This window comes from Silurus aristotelis (assembly GCF_946808225.1).
Source record: "Silurus aristotelis genome assembly, chromosome: 2".
In the NCBI taxonomy this organism is placed as follows: Eukaryota; Metazoa; Chordata; class Actinopteri; order Siluriformes; family Siluridae; genus Silurus; species Silurus aristotelis.
Window position 1 is genome coordinate 21,646,451 of NC_139575.1, and position 2,500 is coordinate 21,648,950.

Consider the following 2,500-nt stretch of genomic DNA (forward strand, 5'->3'; position numbering starts at 1 on the left):
GGGAGCAAGAAAGAGGGGAAAGAGGGAGGTGGGGGGAGGGAGTGTGAGAAGAGGTGTGTGTGTGTGTGTGTGTGTGTGTGTGTGTGTGTGTGTGTGTGTGTGTGTGTGTGTGTGTGTGTCTGTGTCTGTGTGTCTGTGTGTGTGTGTGAGTGGCTGGTGGGGAATGAAGGTAATGGAGAGGAAGGAGAGAAAATGGAAATACACACATGGTTCTAAATCCATTCACAAACACTCAGGGCCAGCTGTACTAAACTGTTTGTGTCTGTTTTATATATTTATTTTTTGTAAAAAAAAAAAAAAAAAAAAAAAAAAAACCCTAGCGTGTTATGTTTGAAGTTGGCATATGAGCTTAAATTTGCAATTTAACACAACATTTAACACAGCATGCAAACTGCATTTCTTTCCTCATACATGCTGCACACATTTAACAGAGGATCATGGAAAAAGTAGTAAGTTAGCTAAAACAAAAGAAGGAAATATTCTAACCCTTTGGGAGTTATCCTTCATAAATCTTCCCCACACTTTATAGGCAGTGGTTTTCTTACAGAATTGGCATCCTTTTAAAATGCCAGCACTTTTTTTTTTCCAATTAAGGTCTAAAGTACTAATTGTAATAATACAGTCAAGCCCAATGAAAAATGGAGTGCAGTTTAATTATAACTTATACAGTATTTGTACACAATACCCAGTTTAATTAAACCCAATTAGTAATTAAATACCATATTAGCTCTATTAATCCATTTAGTTGAATTGATACGTGAGTTTTAATTCAATAAGAATTACTTTTATGAACAATTAATTTAGTCCTTTTTATTCAGTTAGTGACACCACTTTAGACAGACTTTTTACACAGAGCATTTAGTAGGCACTGGTACAGTGTATGTTGTAATCTTCAAAAGGGAAACTTGGTGTCTGGTAAGTAATAAACCACAAAGCTGTCCCCCTGGGGGAATAAAAAAAAAAGAAAAAAAAGAAACTAAATCGATTCATCTTTGGAGGTAGTGCCATCAACTGTGTGCATTCTACCACTATATCCATCTGTAGTCAGCACTTGACCCTTTGGACACCCAGTGCAGCTGTCTCATAGCAACACACCTCTGGCTGTGGCCAATCAGTGTGTGTTGTGTTCTTATGAGAAGAATGCAGGGGATGCTTTCTAAAGGCAGATTTGCCAGAGGATGCTATTCACACAGCATGTGCACTGCGGCAGTGTGCAGGGCAGAAGGAATGTTAAGCTTTGCAGTCAAGTTGATTTTTTTATTTATTTTTCTTTTGTGCTGACTGCTTTTTCTAGACGCATCTGACCAAGCTTTACAGTTCATTTAATGTCATCTTATAAATTCTTGATGTCATACACATTCATGGGTACAGTATTTTTGTTCTGTAGTTGGCCTCCTTCGCATCGCTGTACTGATACAAATGTAACTAAAGCAGTGGCCTTGCGCTTCCACAGACAGACTTACACATGCATGAGTCAACTTGCACCCACAGATCGACCCAAATTCCCACCGACATAGTTGATGACTAATGATGATGTCATACTTTCAAAATGTATTTGCTGAATAACTAAACTAAGGACAATAAAATAAAAAGAAATTGATTGTATTCATAAAACATGAATTGGAGCTCATCAGCTGCACAAATTAAACATTAGAGAGATACTGCTGAAGGAACAGACCTTTGGAGTAAAACATCCAATTAAACTTTTGATTTCTGTTCACTGCTGAGGAAAAAAATTCTGCCAAATCGCCTTAACAGCAAATTATTGGCTAGAAAATTAGCAGTGCACTCCTGAGAGCTCCTGAGCCACCATTTAGTTGTTTTATTTTGCTGCAGTGAACTGTTTGGGGAAAAGATAGAAGCAAGAAAATTCACTTATATGCATTGTGCTCTTGTACTCAAAGGTAAAATCATGATCACAGTTGCAATATTTGATGTAAAATTCGATACTTGTCTGGGTTCACTACTAATTACTAGTTTGAAACAATCAATATTTCTTGGAACATCATTGACTCTTCTCATAAGTTTAAAAGTGTCAATGTCAACAACATAAGCTGTCTATAAGTTTAAGGGAAAAGTTAATTCACTTTCTCTATTTGTTCAAATCTTGTCCTGACTTTTCATTTATTTATTTATTTATTTATTTATTTATTTATTTATTTATTTATTTATTTATATTTTGCTTTGTTGGGCTTGTTTTTCTTAGTTTTTTTGCACAGAAATTTATAGGAAAAGATGGCACAAATAATTGTGCATTTGCAAATATATTAAAAAACACTCTTCTTTGGTTGGCCCTTAAATATTAAACTCAGTAAGAGAATGTTTTCCTATCAGAATGGATTCAAGGTGTAGAAATCTTTTTGGAAGAGTCCTTAGTTATCCAATGAACTTTTAAAGAACCCTCAAAGAACCCCCGTTTCTAAAAGTGTAATTTTCCTCACATTTACTGGTGCTAGGTGGCAGAGAACATCAATGCGGTGATTACCCAGCCCTCCCAAAA

At 35.8% G+C, this 2,500-nt stretch overlaps 1 protein-coding gene across 2 annotated transcripts in view; it reads left to right on the forward strand.

Moving 5' to 3' along the window:
* grm4 (glutamate receptor, metabotropic 4) overlaps window positions 1-2,500 on the forward strand; it is a 183,480-nt gene that overhangs the window by 154,301 nt on the left and 26,679 nt on the right. The gene's annotated exons all lie outside the window — the stretch shown is intronic.